Consider the following 14,450-nt stretch of genomic DNA (forward strand, 5'->3'; position numbering starts at 1 on the left):
ACTGCAGAGACGATCTACTCAACCCCAGCTCTATGGTCACTGCGTTAGGCTAGTGTGTTACTACAGCGACATCTAGTGTCCGAAAAGCAAATTTTCACTGTAATAGCAATGACAACCTCAATTTCTCAATTTTTAGTAGGCAAATTGTAGCCTCAATGTATTCAGTCGTGCCACACATGTGGACTGAAAAGCAGAGGCACACGCAGGAATTACTGAGGGGAGGGGGATTGAAATGTGTGGTTTTGAAAAAAAGCAAAAACGAAAAAAAAACAAAAAACAGCAGGTGGTTTAAGCTAGGGATGAGCGCACTTGGATTTATGAAATCCGAGCCCACCCAAACGTTGCGGATCCGAGTCGGATCCGAGACAGATCCGGGTATTGGCGCCAAATTCAAATCTGAAACTGAGGCTCTGACTCATAATCCCGTTGTCGGATCTCGCGATACTCGGATCCTATAAATTCCCCGCTAGTCGCCGCCATCTTCACTCGGGCATTGATCAGGGTAGAGGGAGGGTGTGTTAGGTGGTCCTCTGTCCTGGTAGATCTCGTGCTGTGCTGTTTAGTTCTGTGCTGTGCTGTTTAGTTCTGTGCTGTGCTGTGCTGTGCTGTGTTCTGCAGTATCAGTCCAGTGGTGCTGTGTGCTGTGCTCTGTCCTTCTGAGGTCAGTGGTGCTGCTGGGTCCTGTGCTGTGTCCTGTTCAGTCCAGTGGTGCTGTGTCCTGTGCTCTGTGCTTCTAAGGGCATAGTTATTTCCCCAATATTCCCCTGTGTTTAAAAAAATAAAAAAAAGTTATTTAAAAAAATACCAAAAACGACTTTAATTTTTTTTAATTACCACAAAATTTGCACAACCAATCCTGCAGTATAAGCCCATTGGTACTGCAATATTACCAAGTTCACACATTCAGCAGTATAAGTCCATTGGTACTGCAATATTACAAAGTTCACACATTCTGCAGTATCAGTCCAGTGGTGCTGTGTCCTGTGCTCTGTCCTGCTGAGTTCCGTAGTGCTGCTGGGTCCTGTGCCGTGTCCTGTTCAGTCCAGTGGTGCTGTGTCCTGTGCTCTGTGCTTCTAAGGGCATAGTTATTTCCCCATTATTCCCAAGTTTTTAAAAAATAAAAAAAAAGTAAAAAAAAAATTACAATTAAAAATTAAAAAAAATATATATATAATTATAACCAAATTTGCAAAACCAATCCAGCAGTATAAGTCCATTGGTACTGCAATATTACAAAGTTCACACATTCTGCAGTATCAGTCCATTGGTATTGTGTCCTGTGCTCTGTCCTGCTGAGTTCCGTAGTGCTGCTGGGTCCTGTGCCGTGTCCTGTTCAGTCCAGTGGTGCTGTGTCCTGTGCTCTGTGCTTCTAAGGGCATAGTTATTTCCCCATTATTCCCAAGTTTTTAAAAAATAAAAAAAAAGTAAAAAAAAATAAAAAATTAAAAATTAAAAAAAAAATATATAATTATAACCAATCCAGCAGTATAAGTCCATTGGTACTGCAATATTACCAAGTTCACACATTCTGCAGTATCTTGTGCTACATATAATGGAGACCAAAAATTTGGAGGATAAAGTAGGGAAAGATCAAGACCCACTTCCTCCTAATGCTGAAGCTGCTGCCACTAGTAATGACATAGACGATGAAATGCCATCAACGTCGTCTGGCAAGCACGATGCCCAATCTCCTAGTACAGGGCATGTAAAATCCAAAAAGCCCAAGTTCTCAAAAAACAGCAAAAAAAGAAACTTAAAATCATCTGAGGAGAAACGTAAAGTTGGCAATATGCCAATTACGACAAGTAGTGGCAAGGAACGGCTTAGGCCCTGTCCCGTGTTCATGACTAGTGGTCCAGCTTCACCCAAGGATCTAAGCCCTCCTCCCCCCCCCTACAAAAAATTTAAGAGAGTTATGCTGTCAGCAACAACAACAAAACAGCAAAGAACTCTGCCTTCTAAACAGATGACATCACAAATCCCCAAGGCGAGTCCAAGGGTGTTGTTGGTTGTGAACCCTGACCTTCCCATCACTGTACGGGAAGAGGTGACTCCATCCAGCATTTGCAGCACGCCCTCTGCATATGCTGGAAGGATCACCCACAGTCCAGTTACAGATTTGGCTAATGAAGGTGTGAATGTTGTACACTGGGAGGAGGATATTGATGTAGCTGGCGCTGAGGAGGATGTTGATGATTATGATGCAGACAGATACCAAATTGCATTTCTCAATTTCTATTTATATTCTAGATTATATAACGGCTGAAAAGTTTTCTGTTTTACTCCTAGTGGAGAGGGGATCTGATGCAGACAGATACCAAACTGCCTTTGTCCATTTCTTTGTATATTTGAATTGCTAGTTCTACAGTCTATGCAGGCTGCTTTATTTATATTCAACTACAAGTGTAGGGCGGGGGGGGGGCATAGATAGCCACCAAAGTAACGTGGTCCATTTAATTTCACTTTCTAGCTCCACAGTCTGTGCAGCCTGCTTTTTTTTATCTTCAAAGTATTTATATTTACAAGCCTTGCAATCTAAATTAACTAGAGGTAGTGACGTGGTAGAACTCCAAAAGGCAGTTTGGAAGCCCCTGTACAAACTGGCTCTATTTTTTAACTGAGTTGTCCCCCCTCCAGTGTGTACTCGGAAAGAGTTTTTAGTGCAGCGGGGAACCTGGTCAGTGAGCGGCGAAGGAGGTTGCTTCCTCACAACGTTGAAAAAATGATGTTTATAAAAATGAATAATCAATTCCTCAATGAAGTACAGCACTGCCCTCCAGACAGTACAGAGGGACTGTGGTTGTGGAGTCCAGCGGGGACGAATTGATAATGTGTGAGGAGGAGGAAGTACACACTGTAGGGGGAGAGGAATCAGAGGTTGAGGATAAGGACGACATCTTTCCTCAGTAGAGCCTGTTTAGTTTGTACAGGGAGAGATGAATTGTTTTATTGGTGTGGGGGCCCAAACAAACCAATCATTTCAGCCACAGTTGTTTGGTAGGCCCTGTCGCTGAAATGATTGGTTTGTTAAAGTGTGCATGTCCTATTTCAACAACATAAGGGTGGGTGGGAGGGCCCAAGGACAATTCCATCTTGCAACTTTTTTTTTGGCATTATGTGACCATTCAACAGTCGTTTGCCATGTTCAAAAAGTAAAAGAAAATGCCAACAAATTCAATAAATTAAATCAAAAGTTAAATGCCCTGTCATTATTTAAAACAAGAGGTTTTGACGTGCTAGAATTAGTGTAGTGTTAAGATGTTATAAACACTACACTTGGAAATTGGAGGAGGTAATGTGGCCCCGGTATCAAATTGGGTACCGGGGCCACCCCACTACGCAGTCCAGATACTTGTTTGGTGGAATTCAGACCAGTTGAGGGTGTATTTATTTTATTGTGGCCCCGGTATCAAATTGGGTACCGGGGCCACCCCACTACGCAGTCCAGATACTTGTTTGGTGGAATTCAGACCAGTTGAGGATTTTATTATTATATTGTGGGGACCACTCTATCTATACCACACTACAACTCTATACCACTCTATTTAATACTTTAATTCTATTTAATACTTTAATTCTATTTAATACTTTAATTCTATTTAATACTTTAATTCTATTACTAATTCCCATAAAGAGGAACTGCCGCTTCTATTTAATACTTTAATTCTATTAGTAGTTACCATAAAGAGGAACAAAATAAACCAATTTTACCAAAAGTATAATATGACTTAGACTTACAAACACTACACTTGAAAGATGGTGCCTTTAAATGAAAAAGTCAGTCTTCATTGCACGACTATGTGCAACAGGGACAGTTTTTTGGTTTACAAAGTCAACCAATAACACTTCGACCCTGTCTGTCTTTAACATACTTGATGGGATCTCAATGACGAATTGTCTGTACCATGTTTGGAGGAGGTATTGTGGCCCCGGTATCAAATTGGGTACCGGGGCCACCCCACTACGCAGTCCAGATACTTGTTTGGTGGAATTCAGACCAGTTGAGGGTGTATTTATTTTATTGTGGCCCCGGTATCAAATTGGGTACCGGGGCCACCCCACTACGCAGTCCAGATACTTGTTTGGTGGAAATCATACCAGTTGAGGGTGTATTTATTTTATTGTGGCCCCGGTATCAAATTGGGTACCGGGGCCACCCCACTACGCAGTCCAGATACTTGTTTGGTGGAATTCTGACACGTGGAGGGTGTATTTATTTTATTGTGGCCCCGGTATCAAATTGGGTACCGGGGCCACCACACTACGCAGTCAAGATAGATAGATGCGTATCATAGATAAAGTACATTCAGTGGTGTGGGGCAAATTGAAAAATATTCAAAATGCACTGACATTATCAAAAACAAGAGGTTGTCACACGCTAAAACTCCAACATGTATATGATGGAGAGGATGGAGGAGCAGCCGTATGTGTAGTGTAATGCAGACCTGTTGAAGGTTTTTTATATATTTTATTGTGGTGCCCAGTGCCCACTCCTCTACGCAGTCCAGGTACATTTATTGGTGCGAATCATAAAAGTTCAGGGTTTTTAATATATTGTGGTGACCCACTCCTCTACGCAGTCCAGGTACATTTATTGGTGCGAATCATAAAAGTTCAGGGTTTTTAATATATTGTGGTGACCCACTCCTCTACGCAGTCCAGGTACATTTATTGGTGCGATTCATAAAAGTTCAGGGTTTTTAATATATTGTGGTGACCCACTCCTCTACGCAGTCCAGGTACATTTATTGGTGCGATTCATAAAAGTTCAGGGTTTTTAATATATTGTGGTGACCCACTCCTCTACGCAGTCCAGGTACATTTATTGGTGCGATTCATAAAAGTTCAGGGTTTTTAATATATTGTGGTGACCCACTCCTCTACGCAGTCCAGGTACATTTATTGGTGCGAATCAAACAAGTTGATGGTTTTCTTATTATATATATTGTGGTGACCCACTCCTCTACGCAGTCCAGGTACATTTATTGGTGCGATTCATAAAAGTTCAGGGTTTTTAATATATTGTGGTGACCCACTCCTCTACGCAGTCCAGGTACATTTATTGGTGCGATTCATAAAAGTTCAGGGTTTTTAATATATTGTGGTGACCCACTCCTCTACGCAGTCCAGGTACATTTATTGGTGCGAATCATAAAAGTTCAGGGTTTTTACTTTTTAATATATATTGTGGTGACCCACTCCTCTACGCAGTCCAGGTACATTTATTGGTGCGAATCATACAAGTTGATGGTTTTCTTATTATATATATTGTGGTGACCCACTCCTCTAGGCAGTCCAGGTACATTTATTGGTGCGATTCATAAAAGTTCAGGGTTTTTAATATATTGTGGTGACCCACTCCTCTACGCAGTCAAGGTACATTTATTGGTGCGATTCATAAAAGTTCAGGGTTTTTAATATATTGTGGTGACCTACTCCTCTACGCAGTCCAGGTACATTTATTGGTGCGAATCATAAAAGTTCAGGGTTTTTAATATATATTGTGGTGACCCACTCCTCTACGCAGTCCAGAAAGATACCTTGTTGCAACGTTTTGGACTAATAACTATATTGTGAGGTGTTCAGAATACACTGTAAATTAGTGGAAATGCTTGTTATTGAATGTTATTGAGGTTAATAATAGCCTAGGAGTGAAAATAAGCCCAAAAACTTGATTTTTAAACTTTTTATGTTTTTTTCAAAAAAAATCCGAATCCAAAACCTTAAATCCGAACCGAGACCTTTCGTCAAGTGTTTTGCGAGACAAATCCGAACCCCAAAAATAACGAAAATCCGGATCCAAAACACAAAACACGAGACCTCAAAAGTCGCCGGTGCACATCCCTAGTTTAAGCTATTGTGCTTATAACAACCACGTCTTTTTTCTTTTACTATTTAGTGACAGTTTGACCCTTGATAAGTGGGACTATTTGTCACCCAGGAAGGTTTCCAAACCGCCTTTGAATATTTAAATAGAGGTTCCTATTGAGACATATCTCCCACTACAACAGCTAGCCCAGGCAGTATTGTTGACATCAATTCATGCAAGAGGCATATCATGTATTCATTGTTTGATTTTATGATACAATCTATAGATGATATATATGCAGTGGTGGGATTCAGCCGGTTCGCACCGGTTCTATAGAACCGATTCCTAAAATACTTGCGGTTCGGCAGAACCGTTTGCTGGCCTGCTGTGCGGCACTGGCTCCTGGCTCTCACCCGATCCGGCATCCGGCTCCCGGCTCCCTCCCCCGATCCATCACGCAGAGCTTCCGATGCTCTGCTGGAAAACTGCATATTACCTCATGCGGCTGCGCGATGTGACATCCTGACGCAGCCGCCGTGATGTCATGCGCAGTCGCCTAGGAGCCTCTGACTACGCGGTTTCACTGCTGGGTGCGCACAGTGAATGCCAGCAGCCTGCTCAGGTAATTTGTTTATTAATTTGTATTCGTCCTTCGTTCTGGTTTTAAGCAAGAAAGAGTTTTTTTTGTCATTGTTTCTGGGGGGGGGGGGGTGTAAGGAAATATCTGCGGGGGGAATAAGTAAAAATTATTGCAGGGGGGGGCAATGACTGCAGGGGAAAGTATAAGGAAATTACTTTAGGCCAGGGGGAGTATAAGGAAATACCTTCAGGGGGGGAATAAGTAAAATTTATTGCAGGGGGAGGCAATGACTTCGGGGGGGTATAAGGAAATTACTTTGGGGGGGTGTAAGGAAATACTTGCGGGGGGGGATAAGTAAAAATGGTTGCAGGGGGCGGCAATGGCTGTAGGAGGGGGAAATGAAAATACCTGCAGGAGTGACAATGACTGTAGGAAAGGGCTAATGAAAATACCATGCAGTGGGGAGTAAGGAAAAATGGCTGCCGGGGGGGGGGCAATGGCTATAAGAGGAGGAAATGAAAATTACTGAAGGTGGGTAGTTAAATGAATTTTGCTATTATTAATTAACAAGTTTTTTATCTATACATATTTTGTTAAAATATATATATATATATATATATATATATATATATAATAACTAACCCACGCATCTAAACACAACAAAAACAGCGTTGTGGGGAGTAAACTGTATAAAGATGTATATAAATATATATATATATATATATATATATATATATATATATATATATATATATATATATATTTATATACATCTTTATACAGTTTACTCCCCACAACGCTGTTTTTGTTGTGTTTAGATGCGTGGTTTAGTTAGAGGGAGCACAATAGTCCATATTAACAGCTACAGTGGGAAGTAATAACTATTTTGGAAGTACACAATTTATTTTTGTGTATCTGAGTTTATTCCCTGTTTGAAGTTGTTATTGTAATGAAAATACCTGCAGGGGTAATGAAATGTCTTAGGGGGTATTTAATAAATAGAGCAGCTTTGGGAGGCATGATAACTTTATTGCATGACGGTTACATGGATGCTCTCTGTGGTCTCAGCGATCACTAGAATATTAAATACTAGTGAAATGGGGCTGGTAGAGGTTAATATTTTATTGACCACAAATGTTCAGATATTGCTTATATATGCCTGTACAATGGGGTAGTTTTATCTGTCCATAATGAAGTGTTTTGTTTGAACTAAGGAGCCTAATCATTCAGGGTTTGTTAACATTTTGCATTATAATACAATTTTTGCATTTTCAATACAGGACTCCAACTTTCACAAGCCAGCGAGAGGACAACAAAGCTGCAAGAGAGAAGAGCAAGAACAGGTAAGAGACAATGGCACAATCTGTCTAAATTTAATGCTGGAGAACACTTATGAATATTCATATTTAGGAGTATTTAGTAACATATTTGTTTCAATTGCTTCATTATTGTAGGGTATGCAACTTATTTAAACACATTGTTGGTTGTGCAGTATTTGTGCTGATTTAGTCTTTTAGTGTATGCTACGTGCCGCATTAGTTATTTATTTTAGAATGATTTTTATTTTTTCATTTTGAATTTACGTCTATTGTGTTAAATTATATGGGCCTGAGTCAATGAGGAAAGCAAAGCAAAATAAGAAGTAAGATGGTTAAGGGTAAATCACACAGCTGATGATGCTCGGATAAAAGCAAAGAAAATTGCAAGTGAGGACGACAATCAAACAGCAATATGGAAATATCTTCACTAACTGTTTATGAGGTATTTAATATTTAAAATCTTACGTTACACATAATCTAGTTGTCTTTACCTCTTTTACTGTTCTTATTGCAGTATTTAATGCGTGAATTGTTAGACTACCTTTCGGTTTATCTTTTGGTATAGTTAAAATGGTCATTAGGACATAGAACCTGTTGTTAATTTTTTTGAATCCCACCACTGTATATATGTATATAATAACAGCTGTTATGATACTTAATTGGTACTAATTAGTTTATGTTACTTGTTTATTGATTTCATGTGAGTTATTAAATTGGTTTTATAAATGTATGTTTTTTCAAACAAGTTGATTTGAGATATTGATCCAGATATCTTATTTTAGTGTATTCATATTTGAAATAATATTGTTAATATATACGTGGTCCTTTATATTGGTGACATATACAATTCCAACAGGTGTAAGCTTAGTGTTGCATGTTTATTTGGTTGTTTTGTTTATTTGGTTGTTTTGTTTATCTTCTATGTTGGGACCGACAATTCCCCCCAATACAGCAGATTTCCATATCTGTGCAGGTTTATATTCATTTGATTTAATAAGAGAGCCTGAAGCGAGTTTGTAGTGGTTATATTAGTGGATCCTAACTTGCGTTCTTAGCAGTGACTGTGGTGAAGTAATACTGTATTTTTTTCAGGAATATTTTAACGTATACTGCTCCCTTCAGCTGTACGGTTCGGCTATAGGCTGGTTAAGTCTATGGTTACAACTTTGTGTAGTTTTAGATTTAAGTAGTGGGTTAATGTAAAAGAAATGTACATAGCTGGATTAACAATTTTTCTTAACTTAAAATTAGTATTATTATTTTTTTATTTGACCTGGGGGATCTAAAGATCATTTTGGTCAAGCAACGCCTAACTTGAAAGGGAGGAGTTACCTCTTTAAAACAATACTCATTAGGGATGGGAAGTTTCTTTAGAGCCTGTCCTATCCAACTCTAACCCTTTATGAAAAACAGCCCTAATCCCATGTATCGGGAATTAATCATCATCAGATCTGAATCTAGTAAGACCATAGTTGCCTATTCTCCCGGAATGTCCAGGAGACTCCCGAATTTCTGGAAGTCCTTCCGGACCCCTGGGAAAGCTGGGCAGCCTCCTGGGTCCCGGTCGTTCGGTAAATTAAATGGAGGAGGTGGGGCTTAATGACGCGGTTCACGCATCACCGCTGCCCAGTCACCTGGTGCTATAGGTCGAAAAATGGTGAGGACAGGTTAGGGGCAGAGCCAATGATGCGATTATTCGAGCCCCGTCCCCACACCCCCTCCTGCCCCCTGGACCTCCCAGAAAATTATTTGCCAAAGGTGGCAAGTATGAGTTAGACTCAGATCATCTCATCCAGAGTGTCCTTACTGGTAGAGCATGTATTTAAGAAAAATAAAAGTATACTCACATAGGCAAGTTGAGTAGATGTGTCCAGCCCAGAAACAGTAGTATTGGTACCAGACGTACACGCCTAAGGCTAGTATAGAGATGTGGCTTCATAATTTTAGTAGTAAACGCATTACCCTATTTGTACACATTATAATAAAGTAATGAATGATATGTCAAGTGCACAAGTGAGCAGGGCCGCCATCAGGGGGGTACGGGGGGTACTGTTGTACCGGGCCCAGGCTCACAAGGGGGCCCGCTACAACAGCGCAGCACAGACTTACCTGGGGCCCCGCTGGTCTCCGCTACTCTGTCTTCAGCCTGGCTGTCACCGTGACAGCCAGGCACCAGAATGCGATCGCAGGGGTGGAGGATTCATTCCCCCTGCGATCATGTGATCTGGCTGTCACGGTGACAGCCAGGCTGAAGACACAGTAGCGGAGACCAGCAGGGCCCCAGGTAAGTATGTGTTGCTGTTGCTCGTGGGGGTGGGGGGCGCGCTCATGGGGGGGGTCGGGTGACACTGGGGGCCCGTACTGGGCCCCATGATTGCTGAAGGCGGCCCTGCAAGTGAGAATATTGTTTTGACAGTTATTAATAAATGTGAAATGTGGCTAAATACAAACACCTTCACATCTGTAGTTTACCCCCTGAACTAAGAATCTTCTTTTCTGCAGTAGTCCAAATTGAAATGTTAAAGCAACAATCCTGTGTGTGTGTTTTTTTATCTGCACTAATAAGACCAACGTAGAGTTGTTTGATCTTAATGAACAAGGTCATCTTTGACAAAAACCAAACACAGCTTATAACCACAAGAATTTCATACCAGCCATCAAACAAGGTGGTGGATGGGTTATGATTTTGGGTTGTTTTGCAGCCACAGGACCTGGACAACAGGCAATCCTTGCATCCAATATTATTTCCTCTTTATAACATAGTGTTCGTTAGGAAAATGTGTAGCCATCTGAGAACAGAAGCTTGGGCAAAATTGGATCATGCAACACGACAATGATCCTAAGCACACCAACAAAAATACTACTGAATGGCTGAAAAACAAAATAAATCAAGGTTTTTGCATTGTCATAGTCAACGCATGCCCTCAAGCATCATTATTCCTGTCTAAAAATGATGTGACGTCCGGGGTGCACAATTGGCACAGACCCCTGGCTGTTACAGCGTTAAAAGCACCAATAATATTCAGTTTAGACAAATAAAATAAAAAGAGCAGATGAAACTTAACCAGTGCAGACCCTTTACTCACAAAGCGTTCTCGGTTGCTGTTTTACCATTAGTTTATGTATAGAAATACAGTAAATATTAAATTTTTTACAACTTGTCTTTTAGTTAAAATGTACCCATCATGTTTTGAGAATGGGAATGATAACCTAACGTTATCTTACAAAGGCACTGCTCCAAACACTGGGCCTGATTTATTAAGGAACTTAGGCAAGAATTTGAGTACGTTTTCTTACTTAACGTTTTCTGGACAAAACCATGTTGCAATGCAAGGGGTGCAAATTAGTTTATTATTTTGCACATAAGGAAAATACTGTCTCTTTTTTCATGTAGCACACTAATACTTGATAGCTTATTTGTACACTGAAATATAAAGTTGATATTTGTGCGCTACATGAAAAAACAATCAGTATTAAACTTATGTGCAAAATAATAAACTCATTTACACCCCTTGCATTGTAACATGGTTTTGACCAGAAAATTTAAGTAAGAAAACTTACTCAAATTATTGCCTAAGTTCCTTAATGAATCAGGCCCACTGTGTGCACTGTGTGACGTTTGCATGTGTCATATAGAATAAAGATTTTCCGATGCAATCACTATGGTTCCAAAGCACAAAGGTTTAATTTGCATAATAGATTACAGGGCAAATTATCGTATGTATACGCTTGCGCTGTTAGCACTAACAACAAGCTTCTATCAGAGCGCTCAGGTTTCCAAAGCCAAAGGTAAACAATTTATGCACTGTACAGGCATGAAAAGCAGTGACATCACAAAGATACAGTTACAGTATTAAGGTCCACATTCATAGGTCGATGGGTCATGACCTCCCAAGTACTCGACGCCCCATTGGTTGATTCCTCTGGTCATTGTTCCTTCAGGTGGGGCTCATTTTCCATGTGTGTCCAGGTGTTCTTCCTCAGGCTCCCGCCTCTAGACCTGTATAAACTGGTTCTTTTATGACATCCCTGGAGTTACTAGTTGTTATATGAAATGTAATATTAGTTATAACTAGCGTTAGCAATGTGTGAACGCTATGTTAATAATAACGGAAACGTTCTCATGCGATTGTGGATAGAAACTCGATGTAAGTAATATGTTGGAAACATTAATTAGCTTCTTCACCAGGTTATATTTTATATTAATTAAAATAAATAGATTAAACTTATTTGCATGTTGTCATTTGCTAAGATCATTGTTTGGTTGTGTATTAATCGCATCGCAACCGATATTAGTGTACAGAAATTATTGACTACCACCTTTATTCAATTATTTAAATTCAACACTAGAATGTATGCTTGTTCATTCAATGTTGCCCAAAGTTTAGTAGGAGATTATCCCCATTCAGTCTTGGGTTATTCTTCATTGTGTTGCCAGGATTGCTAAAATGAGATTATCATTAGTTCTTATGAAGAGCTGACATGACATACATATATAGGGTATGGGCAATTACAAAAAAGCATGTACAAACATACTCTAACCACTAGAGGTGCCGTGGTGAGATTGTCTGGGTTGTAACTAGAAATGGGCGGGCTCGGTTCCCCGAGAACCGAACCCGTCCGAACTTCACCTATCCGAATACCGAGCTGAGCAGGTTCGGTACTCTGCCGCCAATTTGGAATCAAAATCGAGGCAAAACTTTATCGTGACGTCGTCGGAGCTCGGTTCTCGCGATATTTGAAATTCATAAATACTAGAGATGGTCACTGACCCCCGTGTTTTGGTTTTGGATTCGGTTTAGGATCCGGATTACCGTCGTGTTTTGGTTTTGGTTTTGGTTTTGCAAAACTGCCATTGCGTGTTTTGGTTTTGGTTTTGGTTTTGTTTGGTTTTGTTTTGCTATTTTTTTGGAAAATCCATGTTTTTGGGCCTAAATTAACCCAATTTAGTGCTCCAACTGTTTTAGAGACAAGTAATCTAATTGTTGAGGTAATAAATCATCCAAAAAAACAGTTTAATTCTTCGTTGGTAGGCCTATTCTACACACAAAACAGATTGTCTTCCTCTCCATCTATGCATATTGGCAATGCAGCCATCGTCTTTGAATGTATATTATACCCTACACTTATAGTTAAATATGTAAAGAAATGGAAAAAGCCAGTTTGGTTTCTGTCTCTCAAGGCCCCCCTCCACTTGTATAAAATACCAAAAAATTCAGCCATTATAGACTGTACAATATTAATTGACATGGAGAAAGCCAGTTTGGTTTCTGTCTCTCTAGGCCCCCCTCCACTTGTATAAAATACTAAAAAATTCAGCCATTATAGACTGTACAATATTAATTGACATGGAGAAAGACAGTTTGGTTTCTGTCTCTCTAGACCCCCCTCCACTTGTATAAAATACAAAAAAATCCAGCCGTTATAGACTGTACAATATTAATTGACATGGAGAAAGCCAGTTTGGTTTCTGTCTCTCTAGGCCCCCCTCCACTTGTATAAAATACTAATAAATTCAGCCGTTATATACTGTACAATATAAATTGAAATGGACAAAGGCAGTTTGGTATCTGTCTGCATCAGATCCTCTCTCCACTAGGAGTAAAATAGAAAACTATTCAGCCGTTATATAATCTAGAATATAAATAGAAATTGAGAAAGGCAATTTGGTATCTGTCTGCATCATAATCATCAACATCATCATTAGCGCCCTCGTCGCCTACACAAATCTCCCCCTCATCCTCTTCTAATTCCAAAGTGGCATCCTCAATTTGGGTATCACCGGCTACACTCGGGCTATTAAGGCACACATCAGCAGAATGCTCACGATTAGACATCCCACTGTTGGATGGACTCTCCACAGGGATTGTTGTCATTTGTGAATCAGAGCAAATATTCTCCTGTAATGCCTCACTGTTATCTTGCAGCTCGGCTTTGACGCGTAACAGTAGTTGTGCACCAATTGTAGGCTGGGTAACTTTTTGGGATCTGCCACTAATAGCCAAAGGTGAAGGCCTCATTCTCTCTTTGCCACTGCATGTGTAGAATGGCATGCTTGCAATTTTTTTTTTATCGTCACTTAACTTTTGCTCAGTTACACTTCTTTTTCGCTTCAATACAGTAAATTTTTTTCGGGTTTTTGTTTTTTGCACTAATTTGAAAACACTCTGTTGTTTGACATCGCCTTGGCCAGATGACGTACTGGGAACACTAACATCAGGACTGGTGACAGAACCTGGTTGCTCATTCAGATCATATGTGGACTGCTTTGAATCCATTCTGAGCGCAAACCACTGGGGAGTGCTAAAAATTATTTAGTAGATACTGCTGACAGATATGACTTTTGACAGCCAGAAATATTAATGCACAATTAGGGAGGACACCCCAAAAGCACTGAGGAGTGCTAAAAATTATTTAGTAGATACTGCTGACAGATATGACTTTTGACAGCCAGAAATATTAATGCACAATTAGGGAGGACACCCCAAAAGCACTGAGGAGTGCTAAAAATGATTTAGTAGATACTGCTGACAGATATGACTTTTGACAGCCAGAAATATTAATGCACAATTAAGGAGGACACCCCAAAAGCACTGAGGAGTGCTAAAAATTATTTAGTAGATACTGCTGACAGTTATGACTTTTGACAGCCAGAAATATTAATGCACAATTAGGGAGGACACCCCAAAAGCACTGAGGAGTGCTAAAAATTATTTAGTAGATACTGCTGACAGTTATGACT

The sequence above is a fragment of the Mixophyes fleayi genome, chromosome 1 (genome assembly GCF_038048845.1).
Source record: "Mixophyes fleayi isolate aMixFle1 chromosome 1, aMixFle1.hap1, whole genome shotgun sequence".
In the NCBI taxonomy this organism is placed as follows: domain Eukaryota; kingdom Metazoa; phylum Chordata; class Amphibia; order Anura; family Limnodynastidae; genus Mixophyes; species Mixophyes fleayi.